General features: G+C 37.6%; 1 long non-coding RNA gene across 1 annotated transcript; it reads right to left on the reverse strand.

The window, feature by feature from the left end:
• Positions 1-17,618: 17,618 nt before the first annotated feature.
• On the reverse strand, positions 17,619-21,703 carry LOC148544389 (uncharacterized). The gene is made up of 3 exons (XR_015900157.1): positions 21,083-21,703; positions 20,808-20,992; positions 17,619-17,828 (listed from the first exon to the last, which is right to left on the reverse strand). It is a non-coding gene; the product is annotated as an uncharacterized LOC148544389 (long non-coding RNA).
• Positions 21,704-22,509: the final 806 nt, after the last annotated feature.

Raw genomic sequence — 22,509 nt, forward strand, 5'->3', positions numbered from 1 at the left:
TCATATTCAAACACTTATATTCTGGTGGCAGTTGACTATGTATCAAAATGGGTTGAGGCTATTGCCACACCCACCAATGATACTAAAACAGTGCTGAAGTTCCTCCAGAAACATATCTTTAGCAGATTTGGTGTCCCTATAGTACTAATCAGTGATGGGGGCACTCACTTCTGCAATAAACAGCTTTACTCTGCCATGGTTCGGTATGGAATTCGCCACAAGGTGGCCACTCCATATCATCCACAAACCAATGGGCAAGCTGAAGTCTCTAACAGAGAATTAAAGAGAATCCTGGAACGGACAGTAAATACCCGTAGAAAGGATTGGGCACGAAGCTTGGATGATGCTCTGTGGGCTTACAGAACAGCATTCAAGACCCCTATAGGGACCTCTCCATACCAACTCGTGTATGGCAAGGCATGTCACCTGCCCGTGGAATTGGAACACAAGGCCTACTGGGCAACCAGATTCCTAAACTTTGATGCCAAACTAGCAGGAGAAAAACGATTGCTCCAGCTAAATGAGCTAGAGGAATTCAGATTCACAGCTTTCAAAAATGCCAAGCTTTATAAAGAAAAATAAAAAAAATGGCATGACAGAAAGCTGTCATCTAGAATCTTTGAACCAGGACAGAAGGTTCTGTTGTTTAACTCTAGACTCAGGCTATTCCCCGGGAAACTGAAATCCCGGTGGAGGGGACCATACGTGATTACAAGTGTATCACCATATGGTTATGTGGAGCTCCAAGATATTGATTCTGATAAGAAGTTCATTGTCAATGGACAGAGAATCAAGCATTATCTTGAGGGCAACATTGAGCAAGAATGCTCAAGGCTGAAGCTAGATTAAAAGCTCAGCAAGGTCCAGCTAAAGACAATAAAGAAGCGCTTGCTGGGAGGCAACCCAGCCATGGGACAACAATCCTCTAAGCATTTTGCCCTATTTTTATTTTTATTTGTTTATATAAAGTTCACTGACACTAAGGTAAAGAATCATTTGCATAAGTTTACAGGGTTACAGAAGGAATCTACACACAAAACAGAGATAGGGAGCTTACTGGCAAGAAAACGCCAGTGAAGGCCATTTTGGGCGTTCAGCACCCAAAATGGGCATCCAGTGGGCGCTGAACGCCAGTAAGGATAGCTATCTGGCGTTCAACGCCAGAAAAGGGCAACAACTGGGCGTTGAACGCCCAGGAGAGCAGCATTTGGGCGTTGAACGCCCAAAACAGGCAGTGTTTGGGCGTTCAAACGCCAGGATGGTGGGGAGGAGCTCTCCTTCTACCCATCTCCTTCTTTTTCTTTTGCTTGAGGACAAGCAAAGCTCTAAGTTTGGTGTGCTTATTCGTGATCACTAAGATCATGGCCCTTAAAGGAAAACAACTCACTCCAAGAGGAGCAAGGGCGTGATTTAAAGGAACTGAAGCGCCAGAAATTCTCTCTTGAAGGACCAAGCACCTCACAGACTAGAGGAACATCCACTTCCCAAACCTCAAGGTTGTTGAGTTCTAATCTTAGCCTTAACTCTGTGATAACTGTTCTTATTTTAATTTTACCTTAGGAGTCATATAGTAGTAATTAGTATCTATTTTGATTTTATCTCCAATTAAGCTATAGTTTATTTTTCTCATCATCAGCAAACATGAATAAAGTAGTAAATCTTTTGAATAAGAAGCAATAAAATTTCGAGTTTTAATAAGAGAAATTCTAATTAGTTAAATGTGGTGGCAATGCTTTCTGTCTTCTGAATGAATGCTTGAACAGTGCATATATCTTTTGAATTTGTTGTTTAAGACTGTTAAATATGTTGGCTCTTGAAAGAATGATGAACATGAGACATGTTATTGAGAATCTGAAAAATCATAAAAATGATTCTTGAAGCAAGAAAAAGCAGCAAAGAACAAAGCTTGCAGAAAAAAAAAAAAGAGAAAGAAAAAAAAAAGAGAAAGCAAGCAGAAAAAGCCAAAGCTCTTAAAACCAAAAGGCAAGGGTAATAAAAAGGATCCCAAGGCTTTGAGAATCAGTGGATAGGAGGGCCAAAAAGGAATAAAATCCTGGCCTAAGCGGCTAAACCAAGCTGTCCCTAACCATGTGCTTGTGACGTGCAGGTGTCAAGTGAAAACTTGAGACTGAGCGGTTAAAGTCAAGGTCCAAAGCAAAAAGAAGAGTGTGCTTAAGAACTCTGGACACCTCTAATTGGGGACTTTAGCAAAGCTGAGTCACAATCTGAAAAGGTTCACCCAGTTATGTGTCTGTGGCATTTATGTATCCGGTAGTAATACTGGAAAACAAAGTGCTTAGGGCCACGGCCAAGACTCATAAAGAAGCTGTGTTCAAGAATCATCACACTGAACTAAGAGAATCAATAACACTATCTGAATTCTGAGTTCTTATAGATGCCAATCACTCTGAGCTTCAATGGATAAAGTGAGATGCCGAAACTGTTCAGAAGCAAAAAGCTACTAGTCCCGCTCATCTAATTAGGATCTGAGCTTCAATCAAAAAACTCTGAGATATTATTGCTTCTCAACCTATTAGTCTTCTATTTTATTTGTCTAGTTGCTTGAGGACAAGCAACAGTTTAAGTTTGGTGTTGTGATGAGCAGATATTTTATACGCTTTTTGGGGATAATTTCATATAGTTTTGAGTATGTTCTAGTTAGTTTTTAGTTTATTTCCAGTAGTTTTTAGGAAAAATTCATATTTCTGGACTTTACTATGAGTTGTGTGTTTTTCTGTAATTTCAGGTATTTTTCTGGCTGAAATTGAAGGAGCTGAGCAAAAATCTGATTCAGGCTGAAAAAGGACTGCTGATGCTGTTGCATTCTGACCTCCCTGCACTCAAATTGAATTTTCTGGAGCTACAAAACTCAAAATGGCATGCTTCTAATTGCATTGGAAAGTAGACATCCAGGGCTTTCCAGAAATATATAATAGTTCATACTTTTCACAAGGATAGACGACGTAAACTGGCGTTCAACGCCAGTCCTCTGCCCAATTCTGGCGTCCAGCGCCAGAATAGGATCAAAAACTGGAGTTGAACGCCCAAACTGGCACAAAAACTGGCGTTCAACTCCACAAATGGCCTCTGCACGTGAATTGCTTAAAGTCTCAGCCCCAGCACACACCAAGTGGGCCCCAGCACACCAAGTGGGCCCCAGAAGTGGATCTCTACATCATCCATCATAGTCCACTCATATTTTGTAACCCTAGGCTACTGGTTTAGTATTTAAACAACTTTTAGAGACTTATTTTGTATCTCATGACATTTCAGATCTAAACTTTGTATTCTCTGATGGAATGAGTCTCTAAACCCCATTGTTGGGGGTGAGGAGCTCTGCTGTGTCTCGATGAATTAATGCAAGTATTTCTGTTTTCCATTCAAACACGCTTGTTTCTATCTAAGATGTTCATTCGCGATTAACTGTGATGAAGGTGATGATCTGTGACATTCATCACCTTCCTCAAACCATGAACGTGTGCCTGACAACCACCTCCGTTTTATATCCGATTGAATGAGTATCTCTTAGATTCTTTAATCAGAATCTCCGTGGTATAAGCTAGAACTGATGGCAGCATTCATGAGAATCCGGAAAGTCTAAACCTTGTCTGTGGTATTCCGAGTAGGATTCAAGGATTGAATGACTGTGACGAGCTTCAAACTCCTGAAGGCTGGGCGTTAGTGACAGATGCAAAAGGATAGTAAATCCTATTCCAACCGGATCGAGAACCAACCGGTGATTAGCCGTGCTGTGACAGAGCACGTGAGCGTAGTTTTCACTGGAAGGATGGAAGGTAGCCATTGACAACGGTGATCCACCAACACACAGCTTGCCATAGGGGGACGTGCGTGATGTGAACAAGAAGACAGAGGAAAGCAGAGATTCAGAAGACAAAGCATCTCTAAAACCCCAACATATTCTCCATTACTGCACAACAAGTAACTTTTAATTTATGCTCTACTGGTTACTCACAATTCAATTGATAAACATAATTGACTTCCTGACTAAGATTTACAAGATAACCATAGATTGCTTCATACCAACAATCTCCGTGGGATTCGACCCTTACTCACGTAAGGTATTACTTGGACGACCCAATGCACTTGCTGGTCATGTGTGCGAAATTGTAAGAGAGTAACAATTTTGTGCACCAATCACCAAGAGAATGAACTGCTAGAGCTTCACCCTCGTTCAGTTGGATGACTACGGCCAATGGCGTTTGATCTGAAGCAGAGGAGATTGATGACCACGGCCAATGGCGTTGATCACATACAGCCTGCCATAGAAGAAATCATTCACAAGCAAAGGAGACAGTAATACCAAAGTTAATTTAGAAAGACAAAGCAACTCCAATCCTTAACCATATTCCTATTACTGATTCCATTTAATTTATAGAGTGTTTTATTTTATTCCTTTTAATGCAATTAAACCTTAATTTAACAACTCTTCTATTCGCCTGACTAAGACCTGCAAGATAACCATAGCTTGCTTCAAACCACAATCCTCGTGGGATCGACCCTGACTCGCTCAGGTATTACTTGGACGACCCAATGCACTTGCTGGTATAGTTGTACAGAGTGTGGGGATTTGTGTGAAGGAGAAAAATTGTCGGTAAAGATTTTCACAAAAATGTCGCGTTGCAAGTATAGTTCTAAACCAACAAATTATCCTCGGTCAATGTTTAAATTGTTTGTCACTTAAGAAAACCCAATAAAATTAACCGAATTATTTACACCTCGGGTCGTCTCTCAAGAAATTACAGGAAAGTGTATTGATTATTGATTATGAAAAAGTATATTTTTGGGTTTTGTAATAAGAAACAAGAAAGTAAAATGGTGAGAAAATAAACTAATAACTAAGAAAGCTCTTAGCAAGGAAAGAGAATTAGAAGTCCTATCCTCATTATCATCGTCAATTGTGATGGTAAATGTGAATTGCCTTTACTTAGTTAACCTCTAACAAATGGAGGAAGGTCAAGTGCATACAATTAACTTGAGTTCACAAGTTCTAGTCAACTCATAGTGAGAGACTAGCTTTGGTGAAGTTCAAGCTAATCGGCAATCTTCAATCACCAATCAACAAAAGACTTTTGATAACTCAAGAATTTCTAATTAATCAATCCAAGTCAAGAACATAAAAAGCTAATTTAAAATCCAACCAAGCATTTTATCAAACACTTGGAAGGCATAAAATAAAAACATAGAAAACTAACAAGACATAGCAAAATCTAAGACTAACAGTTGCAAGTGGAATCAATAACAACAAATTAAAGAAAGCAATGATAAACATGGAAACATAAATTGTATTAATATAGATTAAAGGAAACAAGAAAAATTCATAAACTAAATTGGAAACATAAAGAAATCAAAGAGAGAAATAGATAAACTAAAGCGCTAGAACAAATAAAAGTAGAAGAGAAACTAAATTAAAGTAAGGTAGAAATCTGAATTTGAGAAAGAACAAGACTACAAACCCTAAAACCTAGAGAGAGGAGAGAGCTTCTCTCTCTAGAAACCTACATCTAAAACCTAAAATTGTGTTAATGAATGAGAAGTGAATGATCCCCCTTTCCAGCTCCACTCTGTAGCCTCTAATCTTCACTTTCGGGCTTGAAACTTGGTCAAAAGCAGCCCAGAAATTGCCCCCAACGAATTCTGTTAATTGCAGCATATGACACTCGTCACGCGTATGCGCCAGCCACATATACGCGTCGCTGAACCTTGCACCTGGCCACGCGTATGCATCGCCCATGCGTACGCGTCACTACCAAATTCTGAAATTTTTAATTTGTGTTCCTTCCACTTTTGCATGCTTCTTTTCTATCCTCTAAGCCATTCTTACCCTATAAACCCTGAAAACACCTAACAAATATATCACGGCATTGAATGGTAATAAGAGAAGATTAAAATTAGCGAATTTAAGGCCAAAAAAGCATGTTTTCGATCATAGCACAAAATTAGGAAGGATTTGTAAAACCATGCAATTTATATGAATAAGTGTATGAATAATTGATAAAATCCACTCAATTCAATACAAAATGAACCGTAAAATAGTGGTTTATCAATCTCCCCACACTTAACATTAGCATGTCCTCATGCTAAGCTCAAGGGAAGCTATAAAGGAGGTGAAGAGGAATGGTAGAATTTATGAAATGCAACCTATCTATATGAATGCAACTAAATACAAAATGCTTTTACCTACTAGGTTAAAAGTAAATAAATCTTCCAAAAGCAAATATAAACTGGATCTCACTAATTTAAATCGCAAAATTAAGTACAAGTAGATTTGCAAGAAGAAAGCTCGTAAAAGCCGGGAACAAAGAATCGAGCATCGAACCCTCACCGGAAGTGTATACACTCTAATCACTCAAGAGTTTAAGGTTCGATTCTCTCAATTCTCTACTAACCTTACTTTCTAAGGCTTGCTCTTCTTCTACTAATCAACAAAATTTAATGCACGAATACACATATCATGAGGCCTTTTAAGGGTTTTAATGGGGTTAGGGTCAAGGTAGGATTGTATTTAGTCAAGTGGACTAAAATCTGAATCCTTGATTAACCTAAACTTCCCACCTAACTTAAGACAATCCATGTAATCAGAATATAAAATCTAACTACCCATTAACTATATTTACCATATATTCATGCATCTGCATTTGAGTACAACTCATATGTATTGCTACTACCATTTACTTTGGGGCATTTGTTCCCTTTTTTATTTTTTCTCTCTCTTTTTTTTCTTTTTTTCTTTTTTTTTGTTTTCTTTTTCTTTTTCTTTTTCTTTTCTTTTGTTTTTTTTTCAATGCATACAATCAAGGTATTGAATGCATGAACATGTCCTCAACATTCTTTTCACATTTTCACAAAAAAGTCTAACATACTCAATTCCCAAACCAAATATTTCCAAACCCAACTTTTCTGCACTTAAATCATGAACACTTTCACTAGTCTAAGCTAACCAAGGATTGAAATTGAGGTCATTCATTATTTTTCTCTTAGAGTTAATGATGTGCTAAAGTAAAATAGGCTCAACATTAGTTTGCAAAGAATAATGAAAGGGTAAGGCCATATGGGTATGTGAGCTATAGTGAAACAAGGGCCCCAATCATATAAGTGCATGCATACATCAAACAATGGAAATATAGAATTAAACAAGACAAAGATCACAATTTTAGAGAAAACAACACACACCAAAATAAAACATTGGTTGATAACATGTAACAAATCAAATAGGTTCAAAAAATCTTACTGGATTTTGTGTGTTCAAGCTCTAAACCATGTTCCAAAATAAATTTCTTCAAGCATGTTCAACAAAAATTTTAATTCAAATTAGTGAAATGCTATAAAATAGTTTCTTGGAAAAGAATTCATCACTTCAACCAAGTAGTACATAAATGTAAGCAATTAACTACACATGCAATCTATTATGCAATGCGACAACTAACTAACAAAGAAAATTAAACATTGGTGTTGAGACAGGAAGTAGTTAACCATGGAAGTCGGTCATTGACCTCCCCACACTTAAAAATTGCACCGTCCTCGGTGCATGAAAAGATGTTCAAGTGGACGGGTGGCTACAACCGATGAGTTTCTTCAACGGATTGTGCAGATGGACTTGTTTGTTGCCCCATTTAGAAGCTTTTCCTTTCCCTTCTTGGTGGCTATCCTGAAAGAAGAGAAAAAAGGAAGAAGAATAACCCACAAATAAAGATATGCAAACAAATAAAATATAGGTGGGCTAATGCCAAATAATAATGAGGTTCTCAACTACATGGTAGCTACAACATGCAAGTGAGAAAGCAGTATAAGAAAATGGCATATCAACTAACACTGGATGCAAGAGTAATGTCAAAGCATAAGTAAATGGCAAGAATACTCGAAAACAACAAGTTAAAACAAGAATTGACACAGAAAAGATTAGTGATAAGCATGAGAGCATTTGGTATTATCCTAACTCAATGATAATGAAGCATAAGAACAAAGAATAATGAGTCAGAAGGGATGAAAGCACTAATCTTGTGTGTGGGGCAAAAAATTTCCATTAATGCTAAACAAGTCACGAAGTACCAAAATGATCCAAGAAATTTTCAAAAGTTGAGTAGAAAATTTAACACCAATGGTAAAATAGGAAACGTAAGAAGGAAAATAAAAATAAGTTACAAAAGCAAAGTTAAAATGCAATGAATGAAAGTGTGAAAATGTAATAAACAAAAGAGAATAAGGATGAGAAGTTAAAGAAATGAAGAAGAAAAAAGTAAGAAAGGAAGAAGAAAGAAGGAGAAACGAGAGAAGAAAGAAGAAAGAAATGGGGGAAGGGAAATGACGCATAAGCGTCGTCCATGTGCACGCATGGATTGCAGAATGAGGAGGTGACGCATACGCGTTAGTCACGCGTACGCGTGGGGTGTGAATTGTGCTACTCGCATAACACTCGAACAGTTTCTGCACAACTCTCGGGTTTCAGTACTGGACTATCAAAATTTTGGCGTCGACGCGCACGCGTCGTCCACGCCTACGCGTGGATGGGCAAAGGATCAAGTGACGCGTACGCATCAGTGAGGCGCACACGTGGGTTGGGATGTGCGCCTAGCACCCCACCCGCATGGTTCCAGCACAATTCTCGGGTTTTTATACCTAAGAGCAAAATTCAATATGATGCGTGCGCGTTGGCCACACGCACGGGTGAGCTTCCTTTTTTTTAAAGTATAAGAAACTAACAAGCTATAAAAGTAATGCCAACCATTATTAAACAAGTAAAACCATAACTTAAACGAAATAAACCTAACTAAAAATAAAAATGCGACTTATTACCTAACACTTTTAGTTAAAGTTCTTAAGTTGGACACTTGGTGAGCTCCTTGTCATGGTGGCTTTTGCTTGAACTCATCTTGAAACTTCCACCAACGCTTGGACTTCCAATAAGCTCCAACATTTCCAAGTGAATTCACCAAGCTTTGATGAAGTTCTTCACAAGTTTTGAGCTCCCAAAGTTGATCCTCTTGTATGCCAGGATCCCAAATCTTATTTCTACACCCGTCTTTAAGTGGATCATCATTGTTCCAACCGGGTGGCAAGCAATTTGAATTCTCAATGAAGTACCAAACTCTTCTCTTAGATCTAACTAATTGATCACCAGTCCAACCCTTGCATCTAGCTCTTGAAATCTCAACCTTGATGAGTCTTGATTTGCAACTCCAACCACTAAACATCCTTCTCTTACGCTTCATTCCAAAAAGCCTCCTAAGTTGGCCATCCGTTTCAAGCATGCCATACTCAAGTGGGACAATAAAGCTAATAGAGATAAGTTTTACCCACTCAAATGAAGGAGTAGATGGAAACCTAGATAGAGAAGTCTCCAATGATCTTGACAAAGCATATTGAACTCCCGTCCAACCTTGCCGAAGGACTTCCACCTTTTGAAAAGATTATTCACTTTCAAACTCTTCCTCACCGAACTCATCCAACTCTTCTTCGTCACTCAAATCATAAATATAAGGTTGAGAGAGATCTACCTCAATGTTGCTTTTGGGAGAAGGTTCTTCAAACTCAAGAGGTTCACTTGTGGATGCAAATTCATTACTAGGATGGCTCGATTCATGATCATCATCACCAAGGGACCTTGCCTCTTGATCTATCCCGTCCAATTCTTCATAGGGAACATGCCTTGGAGGTTGTACACTAGCCTCCTCAACATCGATTTCAAGCTTCTTGGAGGAATACTCTACAACTCTAGATTCCCATGGAGGTTCAGCATCTCCTAAGTCTTCAACCACTTCTTCCTCTTCAACAATTACAGCTTCCTCCAATTGTTCCAATACAAAGTCACATTCCTCACTTTCCACCGGAGTTCCTAATCTCTCCTTCATGACACATTCTTCATTAGATTCTCTACATGTAGCCAAGGGAGTTCCTTGAGTGTCCAAACGTTGGGAAGCGAATCGACTTACTAACTTGGTCAAGGCAGCCGCGAATTCCAATGTCGCCCTTTTCATCTTGCTTTGCCCTTGAAGTAGTGAAGTGAAAGAATCATCTATTAGGGTTTGGGGTGGATAGGAGGGTTCATTATATCGGAGAAAGGGTTCATAATAAGAGGGTGGTTCATCATGATAAGGATGTGGCGGTTCAACACTCTCCATCTTTTCCTCTTGTTGCACAACACACTCTCGTCCTTTGTTCTCAAGTTGAGATTCTAAGATCTCCTTCATGCTCCGCTATTCGGTTGACTTTCCACATTCATCCGTGGAAACACTTTGTTTGTTGCATGAGTCCCATGGGTCGAACTTTTGATGGATGGTTGCTTGAAGTCGATCCATTGCTTTCTTGAGACGATCCATTGGCTCTTGTTCCACTTGGCTATCATAAGTAGGATCATAGTGCTCTTGAATTGATGGATATGGACATTCTCCTATGGAGGGTTATGGTGGAAAAGAAAATTCATCTTGTGGTTGAAAATCTTCATACATTGGAGGTGGTGTATATTAAGGTGGTGGTTCTTGGGAGTAATTGTGTTAGAATTGGGGTAGTTCTATATATGGCTCATATAGTGTTTAGTATGGTGGATGAGGATTAGAGTCATAGGGAGGTGTTTGGTAAAACGGGGCTTGTGAGTATGGTTGAAGGCTATGTTGTGGGGGATAAAGGTCATAGGTGTATGGTGGTTGTTGATTGTCATAGAGAGGTCCACCATAACCATTGTCTTGGTATGCATCATGGAATGGTTATTCCTCACAGTACATTGGAGGAGGTTGTTGCCAAGATGGTTGCCCATAAGCTTAAGGCTCCTCCCACCTTTGATTGTCCCATCCTTGATGCATGTTCTCATTGTAGCTTCCATTCCCTACAACATAATTTGAATCAAACTCATAGCCAAAGGAGTGAGAATTCATAGTAACAAGAGAAAAAAAAACAAAAACTAATAAGAAATAATGAAAATAAACTCCTAAAACTAGAAACAACTAACAAGGAAACAAAAGGCAAACATATTCACAATATTCATAATAACCAATAATAAGGTACACATTTGCAATTCCCCGACAACAACTTCAAAAACTTGACAGAGGAGAAATGTCAGTAAAGATTTTCACAAAAATATCGTGTTGCAAGTATAGTTCTAAACCGACAATTAAACCTCAATCAACGTTTAAATTGTTTATCACTTAAGCAAACCCAATAAAATTAACCGAAGTATTTAAATCTCAGGCCGTCTCTCAAGGAATTGCAGGGAAGTATGTTTATTATTGGTTATGAAAAAGTATATTTTTGGGTTTTGGGTTTAATAAGCAAGGAATGTAAATAACAAGAAGATAACTAATAACTAAGAAAAGTCCTAGCAAGGGTTGAGAATCAGAATTCCTATCCTCATTATCATTGTCAATTGTGATGGTAATTGTAAATTGCTCTCACTTAGTTAACCTCTAACAATTGAAGGAAAGTTAAGTGAGCAAATCAACTTGAGTTCACAAGTCCTAATCAAAGACTAGAGTTAGTGAAGCTCAAGCCAACTAGCAACTTTCAATCACCAACCAACAAGAGACTTTGACAATTCAAGAGTCTCCAAATTACTCAATCCAAACTAAGAATACAAAAATATAATTTAAAATCCAACCAAGCATTTTATCAAACACTTGGTGGGTACAAAATAAAAGCATGGTAAAATTGCAACAATAATAAAATCTAACAACTACCAATTGAAAGAAATTAACAATGACAACTGAAGAAAGCAATAACAACATGAACATATTAATTGCATTAACAAAGATCTAAAGTATCAAGAGTATATAAACATAAGGATAACAAAGTGAAGGAAATGACAAGTAGAATTGAAGAACAAAGGTGCTAGAACAATAAATTGCAAGGAATTGTAAATAAAAATAGAAATTAAATCTAAATCTAAGAAGAAATTGGAATAGAAATCCTAAAACCTAGAGAGAGGAGAGAGCCTTGACGTTATGATTTTTGCCAGTAAAGAATGTCATAAAAACATTCGCGTTGTAGATATAGTCTCTAAACCGACAGAAATCCCTTCGTACAAAAGTTTTGGTTGTCACAAGTAACAAACCCCTTTTAAAATTGATAACCAAGTATTTAAACCTCGGGTCGTCTTCTCAAGGAATTGCAGGGAGGTATGTTCTTATTATTGGTTATAAGTTTGTAAACTGGGGGATGTTGAGTTTGGACAATGGGCACAGATATATTTAAATGACAAATAAAATAAATAAATAACTGTAAAATAAACTTTTGGCAAGGTATGAGAAATTGGAAGTCCAGGCTTAGTTATCCTTATCAAAAACAATGAAAGTTGGATCTTAATTCCACTTAGTTAACCTTTGCTGAGGCAAAGGAAAGTTAAGGGACTAATTAGTTTGATCTTCGAATCCTATTTATTTCCTAAGAAAAGGTTGGGATTATTGAAGCTCAATTCAATTAGCAAAGATAACAGTTATCAATTATGCTGTTGAGTTGGATAATTCCTGAGTTACTGATTTCTTAACCAAGACCAAAAGGGGAAAAGTAAATCTACTGGAATAAGAATGCCTTCAGATGGGAAGCAATAATCATGTAAATAAAAGAGAGCAATAATAACTGAAATACCTCAAATAACATTAATTCAAGTAATTTGGAATAGTTCATAAACTAAATTGGAAAAATAAATAAAAATAAAGAACCTGGAATTGAGAGTTACTCCTAAAACTAAGAGAAGTCCTAAATCCTAATCCTAAGAGAGAGGAGAGAACCTCTCTCTCTAAAAACTACATCTACTCCTAAAATTGTGAATGTGAAAGCCTCTCTATGAATGGATGCAATCCCCCACTTTATAGTCTCTAATCTGTGTTTTCTAGGCCGCGAACTGGGTCGAAAACAGCCCGGAAATCGCTGGAGAAGAATTCAAACACGCTGATTTCCGTCACTGCGATGCGGCCGCATGGATCACGCGGTCGCGTCGCCTAGCATCAAAGGAACTATAGCATATTATATATCAAATCGAAGCCCCAGACGTTAGCTTTCCAACGCAACTGAAACCGCGTCGTTTGGACCTCTGTAGCTAAAGTTATAGCTGTTTGAGTGCGAAGAGATCAGGCTGGACAGCTTAGCAACTTCTTCATCTTCTTGTATTCCTTCCACTTTTGCATGCTTCCTTTCCATCCTCCAAGTCATTCCTGCCCTATAATATCTGAAAACACTTAACACACATATCAAGTCATCTAATGGTGATAAGAGAGGATTAATAATAAGCAAATATAAGATCAAAGAAGCATGTTTTCAATCAAAGCACATAATTAGGAAGGCAAATGTAAAACCATGCGAATAGTATGAATAAGTGGGTAAAGAGTAGATAAAAACCACTCAATTGAGCACAAGATAAACCATAAAATAGTGATTTATCAAGCCTCCTACTCTAGAAACCTACATCTAAAACCTAAAGTATGAATGAATGAGAAGTGAATGATCCCCCTTTCCAGCTCCACTCTGCAGCTTCTAATCTTCACTTTCGGGCTTGAAACTGGGTCAAAAGCAACCCAGAAATCGCCCCCAGTGAATTCTGTTAATTACAGCACGTGACGCTCGTCACGCGTACACGTCAGCCACATGTACGCATCGTTAAACCTTGCACCTGGCCACGCGTGCGCGTCGTATGTCTACTGCACCAGTCACGCGTACGCGTCGCCTATGCGTACGCGTCGCTACCAGATTCTGAAATTCTTAATTTCTTGTGTTCCTTCCACTTTTGCATGTTTCTTTTCCATTCTCTAAGTCATTCCTGTCCTATAAACCCTGAAAACACTTAACAAATATATCACGACATCGAATGGTAATAAGAGGAGATTTAAATTAGCGAATTTAATGCCAAAGAAGCATGTTTTCAATCATAGCACAAAATTATGAAGGATTTGTAAAACCATGCAATTTATATGAAGTGTATGAATAATTGATAAAATTCACTCAATTCAATACAAAATAAACTGTAAAATAGTGGTTTATCAGCCATCCCAATGATCCAACGCTTCTTTTCCACGAAATCCAATTCGCAGGTTATCCTCAGCTGATATTCAGGCTAAGAGAGCCAAAGGCTTGTGTTATCGGTACAATGAGAAGTACACGGCTCTCCATAAATGCCCAAATCGACACTTCATGTTATTTCAGCATGAAGAAGAGGAAGCCCCAAATGTGGAACAACAAGCTGCGATTAAAGAATTAGTAGATCCTTTACTCCAGACCCTTAAGCAACAAGTAACTGACAATCACCTATCATATAATTCCATGCATGGTACCTCTGGTTCATCCACTATCCAAATCAGAGCTATCCTTTAAGGGTTAGAGGTTCGGGCTCTATTGGACGGAGGTAACTCTGATAGTTTCTTCCAGCCTCGAATAGCCAAATTCTTGAACATCCCAGTGCAGCCTGCCCTGGTGTGAGGTTGATAGTAAAAAATTTTGGCATCATAGATTTTGAGGATTATATTCCTTCTCTGGAGGTCACAATGAGCGGGTGCAACGTCACTATTCCACATGTCTTTGTATTACATGTTGCTGGAGGTGACTTGGTGATCGTTTTTCCTTGGCTCAAGCAACTGAAAACGCACATTGTGGACTATGATGCTGCTTTTCTTCGATTCCTTCATAATGGTGAGTTTGTTACAGTGCATGTAAGAAAAACTCCATCCCATAGCAAGCTCAGTATCACCACATTCGATTTCTTCTCAACACTGATGCAATTGAAGAAGTCTTCACAGTAGAAGTTCAGCAACCTACACAGAATCCAACCAATCCCCTTCTGTTTTCTACTACCATGGAGCCTATTTTTGCTGAACTCCTCCAAAAGTATCAAATAGTATTTCAACAACCTATAGGGCTTTCTCCACAAAGATTGCATGATCATTCTATTCCTTTGGTAGAGGGGGCAGCACCAATTCGGGTCAAACCGTACCAATACCGTCACCACCTTAAGACTCAAATTGAGTGCATGATTCAAGAGATGCTTAAGGATGGCATCATTCAGCCAAGCCATAGCCCTTTCTCATCGCAAATCCTTTTTGTAAAAAAAAATGACGGCTCTTGGAGATTCTATACTAACTACCGTGCTTTAAATAATATTACAGTCAAGGATCGATTTTCTATTCTCACAGTAGATGAACTTCTCGATGAGTTGTTTGGAGCAAAAATTTTCTCAAAGTTGGATCTCAGATCAGGTTATCACCAGATTTTGGTGAAGCTGGAGGATAGATACAAGACCATATTTCGCACACATCAAGGACATTACGAATGGCTAGTAATTCCATTTGGATTAACAAATGCACCAGCCAGCTTCCAACATCTTATGAACGATATCTTTTGGCCATTCTTAAGAAAGTTTGTCCTTGTGATCTTCGATGACATATTGATCTACAGCCCTTCTACTTCTCAACACTTAGAACATTTGGAGATCATGTTGCAAACATTACAGAAGGAATCCTTATTTGCCAAGATGTCAAAATGCTTGTTTGTTGTGTCCGAAATTGACTATATGGGTCACACCATCAATGAGAAGGGTGTTCACATGGAGAAGGATATAGTTTAGGCTGTAATAGCTTGGCCGACACCTGAGAAGCTCAAACAACTTCGGGGATTTCTTGGGTTGACAGGTTACTATAGGCACTTCATCAAAGGCTACTCTTTTCTTGCATCTCCTCTCACGGATTTATCGAAGCAAGATGCCTTCCAGTGGAGCTCAGATGTGCTCATGCCTTCGAGTCATTGAAGAAAGCAATTACTTCCAAACCAGTTTTAGGTCTTCCCAACTTTGATCAACCTTTTATAGTGGAGACTGATACTTCTAGTACGGGAATTGGAGTGGTACTTTTGCAAGATAAAGACCACATCGCCTTTTTTTTTTAAGAAATTATCTACTAACAATCAGCGCCAGTTAGCTTATGCCCGGGAATTCTATGTGGTGACTGAAGCGGTAGCCAAGTTCTCCCATTACTTATTGGGGAAGAAATTTATTATACGTAAAGATCAACAAAGTTTAAAGACTTTGGGAGATCAGATCTTGCACACCTCTGACTAGCAAAAGTGGATACACAAGCTCATGGGGTATGACTTTGAGATTCAATATAAATCTGGTAAGGAGAATATTGCTGCTGATGCCCTTTCACGCAGCTTTATGGCTACTTGATCTTGCCTGAAACCAGAATGGTTCAATATATTAAAGAGCAAAATTGAGGTTGACAATGAACTGAAGGAGCTTCGGAAGAATTGTGAGAAAGGCTTACCTAAGGACCTAACTATTCTGTTTAGAATGGAGTTCTATTATGGAGGAATAGGTTGGTGGTTCCAAAAGAGGGTTCATTGATGCAAGCAATTTTGCACGAATACCGTGATGGCATGATTGGAGGTCATTCCATCATTGCCAAGACTGTGGAATGGATTTGTTCTACCTTTTATTGGCCAAATATGCAAAGAGTTATAAGAGCTTATGTTCTTTTCTGCTCTACTTACCAGCGCGCCAAAAGAGAGGCTCGATTACCTGCACGGTTGCTTCAACCTCTCCCAATACCATCACAGGTGTGGGAGGCTATCTGCATGTATTTCATCACAGCTCTTCCACAATCTCATGGGTACACGGTCATTATGGTGGTCATTGATAGATTGACAACATTTTCTCATTTTATACCCTCGAAACATGACTTTGACAGCCGTTCAGTGGTAGAGGCATTCATCAGGAATATTGTCAAACTCCATGGATTTTCTAACTCCATTGTCTCGGATAGGGACCGGATCTTTATGAGTCACTTTTGGCAGAGATTATTTAAGTTGCAAGGCACTACTTTATCCATGAGCTCAGCATACCACCTACAAACGGACGACAAAGTGAAGTCGTGAATAAGACATTGGAGATGTATCTTTGTTGCTTCTATTTTGTGAATCCCAAGTTATGGTCGATATGCTACCTTGGGCCCAATATTGATATAATACTTCTCACTACAGAAGCATCAAAATGTCTCTTTACTTGGCTCTATATGGTCGTGCCCCCCAAATCTCATTAGATATGAGTTGCCTCATGTTGACGAACCGTCATTGCAAGAGTTGCTAACCAATCGGGACACACTGCTTGAATAGCTTAAGGCTAACCTCAATCATGCCCAACAATATATGAAGACGTTTGCTGAATTTCAAGAGAATAATATGGTACTGGTTTGTTTACATCCTTATCGCCAACACTCAATGGCTTTGAGAAAAAATCAGAAGTTGAAAATGGGATACTTTGGACCATTTCGCATTGTCAAGAAACTTAGCTCAGTGGCTTATAGACTCAAACTTTCTCCAGAGGCCAAGATTCATAATGTGTTCCACATTTCAGTGTTAAAAAGATTCTACGGGGATAACACTAATTAGTACTTGCAATTGTGTCTACAGACTAGAGCCAAGGGTTCTATACCTGAGCCTTCTTGAGTTCTGGGAGTTTGTGTAACGACCCAACTTTCAATACGTCATGATCGTACCAAAAGTAAGGCGTTACCGACCTGTTTTTCTTATTAACTACTTAATATTGAGCCTTTAGTTCGATATCGTGTTTCAGTTTTAGTAGAAAATGCTAGAAAATTTTGTTTTTATTTATCAAATCATATATCAAGCATCACTAAATAATAATAATCATATAATTATTAGTAAATATTATACAAACAAATTCAAGTGTAACTTAGATACAAATCATATCCCTCTGTATAAAATAAAAATCTTAAGCAATAAGGGCGAGGGAACTCTATGAAAGCAAATTAACTCACACTTAACTCATAAATAAGGTCTAACAATCGCCCGCAGCTTCAAACGGAGTCTTCGAACCTGTGTCACTGAAAGGGTGGAAGATTTTGGGGTGAGAACAAACCACACGTTCTCAGTAGGGAATGGGAATGCTGTAAAAGTAATGATTAACATGCAAATAATTAACTTTACTTAATAAACCATCTTTGTCAAACCCTTTGAAATACTTTTTAATCTTACCTTAGATAAGTAATTACTTTCTTTAAATTCCTAAACCCAAAACAGATCTCAATTGAAAAACTTGTCATATTAAATATCTTTCAGCAACATAATTGATTCTCAGTCATAACAACAGATAGTAATCATCTTTATCCATTCACAAACTACTAGCACAAGCAAGAAACTCAATTCATCACACAAACAAATCACAATAAGACAAACAACACAATCACAGAGAAGTAATATAAGCAAACACAACCAAATGCAAATGCACAACCAATATAATGCATGTCTGTCCTAAGCAGGCCATGAGCTCACGTGTCGGTTTACACCCTGCATCCCGACATTACCCAGGAACTAGTCCTAGATATGGCTTTATCTCTGTAGGTGAACTTCGGCCAACAGAAACAGCACTCCCATAAGTGAACTTCGGCTTACAGGAATAGTCTAAACACAACAGAACAACTTTCTGTAGGTGAACTTCGGCCTACAGAAATGGCACCTCTGTAAGTGAACTTCGGCTTACAGAAATAGTCTAATCACAGTACAACAACTTTCTGTAGGTGAACTTCGGCCTACAGAAATAACACCTCTGTAAGTGAACTTCGGCTTACAGAAATAGCGCCCCTGTAAGTGAACTTTGGCTTACAGGTATCACAACTCTCTGTAGGTGAACTTTGGCCTACAGGAGCAACACCCTGAGATACACAATTGATATTCACTGCAGGTGAACTTCGGCCTACAGGAATAACAACTTACTGTAGGTGAACTTGGGCCTACAGGACCTCTAGAGCCAACAGAAAAGCAGCAGATGAATATACAAATATCTCTGGAGTTGCCTTAACGCAACAAATGACCTTTCAACAGGCCCTCTGCTTGTTCTCTATTCTCTTTATCATATCACTCTTTTCACTTTGAATCCTTAACACATTTTCTTAAACCTTTCTTAACTTTCTCAAGCATTCGTTCATAAAAATCTCAATCATCAATTCAGTTCATAATCTCTGCCTTGGCAATCTTGAATCAAGCCAACTTTAAAACTATCTTTCATTTTAGTTCTATATCAAAGACTCAAGAAAAATCATTTATTTTAAATGCATTAAACACTTTTCAAAACTTAACCTTTCATTAGAAGTAATCAAATAAAACTCTTTCTCATGTTTACTAACTTCCCAAAGATTTAAAAATCATCTCTCTTACTATTCAAATTCAAATATTATTATTTCACCAAATTTCTAAAAAAGTAATCCTTTATTTCAAGCCCAAAACATAACTCTTTCTATATTGAATCAAATTCAAAACATAATTTCTTTCTTAAATAATTTAATTTTGAAACATAAACCTTTCTCTCGTAAATTGAATTCAAAATAGAATTATTCTTTTCTTAACTAAATAAAACTTAAATAATCATTTTTCCAAATCCAAATCTTCTAAAATAACTTCTCAAATAAAATTTCAGATTTTATAAAATTTCGGCAGCACCTCCCCTAAAACTCGGACTTAGCCACCCTTACGGGTTCCCTCTTTCTCAACAATTCAACAATCCTTTCTCAACAATTATCAAATACAAGATTCTCAAGCAACCAAAAAAATCCACAATTCGCAATTCTCACATAATCCAACAATCCATTTTTCATCTCATCAATTTACAATTAAATTCATAAGTCATAGAATCTTTTCAAATTAAACTCAATCAATTCTCCATCCATTTATCAGCAACTATCATGACAGATTCTCAATAATTATCTCATCACAATTCAGTTTAAGAACTAACATCCTTTCATCAATTAAAATCAGAATTTTCATAAACCATTCTTTAAAAGTAAACCGGTCCAATTTCAAGAATTCATAACAAATACCTCAACATCAACTCTTCATATTTCTTGTTATTTTTAAAGTTATTTAGTTATTAGCAAAGTTACCATTTTATTCTAAAGATCACACTTTAGGAAAATATTTCAAAAATCATCCTCCAATCCTTTAACCATTCTCAAAATTAACTCTAGTTAACCTTAAATCAACAATAACAACCAAATTAAGAAATCAATGTAACCCGAAATTTAGGTAACAAGCATAGCCTCAAACCAAAATCAACCTCATCAATTAATCGCTTACAACAATGAAACCAGTCACAATCACAGCCAAGTCAGGATTAATAAATCATGACACAGAAAATTAGTCTAACCATTAATAAATTATTTATATACTCTTAAAGTTTACTATATTATTTCAGAAAATCACAGGTTCTCTAAACAGTTTAATCCCTTAGTTCCAATCCTTCAATAACCACCAAAACCAATCCCAACTAGTCATAAGTAAACTTCACAGCCATTCCCATACATCAAATATCCAATTCAAAATCAAACAAGTCAATAATTCACTCAAAATCAGAATCTCAACCAATTCATCGCAGAATCAATAATTCAGTCACATTTCACAACCGCAACTAATTTCAATTATAATTCAAAGTAACCACAACCCCATTTCAACCAATTCAGCAATATCACATAAAATCAGAATTGTCAACAAATCCATTAAAGTCAGAAAACCAATATCAGTCATAGCATTAACCAATCACAATTCAAACTCAACTCATCAATCATCAATATGTCAGTTTTTCTCAATAAGTAACTCAACATATTTTCAATTCAGTAAGTAACACAAGCTTAATCACCATTCACTACCATATTTAATTCAAATCATAACTCAGAAAAATCACAATAGCTAACCATTCTCAAACACATTTCAAGTCATTATTGTCAATTAAGAAGTTCTTAACTATTATTAACCATTTGCACTTATCCAATAACTTTGTAGGCATTCTAAATTAAAAACGTTAAATCCCCTACCTCAATTAGCCGTAATTGAAGAATTTAAATGCGGTAAACCCAATATTACGAATCCACAGCAGCAGCGGTGCTCCATCAAATCCCAGCACCTGTTCTTAGCTTCGGTGGTGACTTAGCAGCAGCCTCCAAATAGTGCCGGCAGCTACCTCCAGTAACGGCGGCGGCAAGGTAATTTACAATAATCTCTTTATACAATACAAACAGTTTCAGGGACAAGCTTCAAAGTAAAAACAAATTGGTAGGACAAGGAAGTAGAAACAGGGGGCAGAGCTTACCAAAACAATAGTGGTTCTAATGGTGGTTTCCTGGGCAGCTCGAATGTTGGTTCCTGGTGGCAGAGAGCTCCGGCAACTCACAGAATCCAGAGGCAGAGGCAGAACAGGGGATAAAAATGAGCACTGACATGGATAGATTGCTTCAGAACCAGAACAATATCCTCAGCAAGCTCCAACGACCTTCCCGAAGACAGCTACGGCGGCAGAGCAAGCCAGACTAGCGGCGGCGCGGCTGGAGGTCACCGCACATACGGCAGCGACAACCGGCGTGGATACAGTGATGGCGCGACGCGGTGAGGGTGACGTCTGGACGGCGACGGATCTGACAAGAATGAAACCCTCGGCGATGCAGGGTGCGACGGAGCTCGCGGTGGTAGAGCGCAATGGCTCCCTTTCCTCCTCGCGCGGCAGTGGTGAGGCAGTGTGGCGCGGCAGTGGTGAGGCAGTGTGGCGCGATGGCGGAGAAGCCCAGCACGTGGCGCAATCCCTTTCCTCCCCTCCTCTCCTTCTTCTCCTCTACGGATCCATTTCTCCCTTCCCTCTCTATTTCTTTCTTTCTTCCATTTTCGCAGCTGTTGCTGCTGGTTGAATTGGGGGAAGGCTGCGGCTGTGTGTGTGTGTTTAGGTTAGAGGGCAGCAGCTGCTGCTGCTGGTTTAGGGAGGGGAAACGGGTACCGGGTCAGGGTTTCCAATTTGGGAAATTAGGGTTTCTGAGTTTGATTTGGGAATTAGGGTTAGAAATTAGGATTTTATAAAAGAAATAAGGATAGATATGAATAGATATTTTGATAAAATTAGAGGGTAGAGTAATTTTAAAATCAAATGTACTTTATTAAAAATATTTAGGAACATTATTTATCATCATATTGCTAAGTTCAATTAATTATTTCTAGTTTAAATTATAAAATAAGCATATTAATCATATAATTATAAAATATAGTTCAAACTCAATATTAATCATTCAAATTAAATGATATAACTTCTTATTATTTTTCTATCACTAGACTTTAATTTCAATTTATAAAATAACCAATTATAATAAAAATTGTGCATAAATATTAACTAGCTTAAACATAAAGTATTTATAAATATCAATCTAATCATTTCTAATAAAATAATTTCTAGGAATTCAAATTAATAACATAATTCATTCAAAATAGAATTTATTTAAATTAAATTATACAATTCTTCTTATTTTTCAATTATCGAAATTATAATTTCAATTATACCAAATATCTAATAAAGATTATATAAGAATTCTAATTAATATAAACTCCAATTATCATGAAACTCTATTTAATTATCATTAGTAAAATAATTTTCTTAAAATAAATCACAAATAACTAATTATTTAATTTTCAAAAACTAGGGTTGTTACAGTTTGTACCATTCTCAAACATGAAAAACCAGAACAACATGTCCATGTG

The sequence above is a fragment of the Arachis ipaensis genome, chromosome B9, assembly GCF_059453495.1.
Source record: "Arachis ipaensis isolate K30076 ecotype BB chromosome B9, ASM5945349v1, whole genome shotgun sequence".
Classification (NCBI taxonomy): Eukaryota; Viridiplantae; Streptophyta; class Magnoliopsida; order Fabales; family Fabaceae; genus Arachis; species Arachis ipaensis.